Below are 409 nucleotides of genomic sequence, written 5' to 3'. Positions count from 1 at the left end.
CAGAGGAAAAGTGGGGATTAAAGTCCAAAACCTGACCTGAAATAACCTAACAAATCAATCGGGGCTAAATTAACGACATATTAAATTCACACAATCTCACTAATTTGTGCACGCTTAAGTCCCGTTCACACCAAGAACGATAACTATAAAGATAACTATAAAGATAACGATATTAGCATCCACACCAGCGAACAATATCGTCTGTTTATTCTAAGCGCACGCGCGTCTGCCGCTTTAAATTTTTGAGCTCGTTACAGCAGGATTGATTCTGATTGGCTGTCAATTTTTTTTATCGTTCATCAGCTGGAGAAAAATCGTTTTGAAAGTGATTCCAACGATATCGTTTCTCTGTGCCTTTATCGTTATAGTTGTGGTGTGGACTCTGCTATTCTTTAATATTGAGAACGAT

Source organism: Sinocyclocheilus rhinocerous, unplaced genomic scaffold (genome assembly GCF_001515625.1).
Source record: "Sinocyclocheilus rhinocerous isolate Xijiao unplaced genomic scaffold, SAMN03320098_v1.1 scaffold6292, whole genome shotgun sequence".
Lineage (NCBI taxonomy): Eukaryota > Metazoa > Chordata > Actinopteri > Cypriniformes > Cyprinidae > Sinocyclocheilus > Sinocyclocheilus rhinocerous.
The sequence above is the reverse complement of the archived record's forward strand: the minus strand, read 5'-3'. Positions refer to the sequence as shown.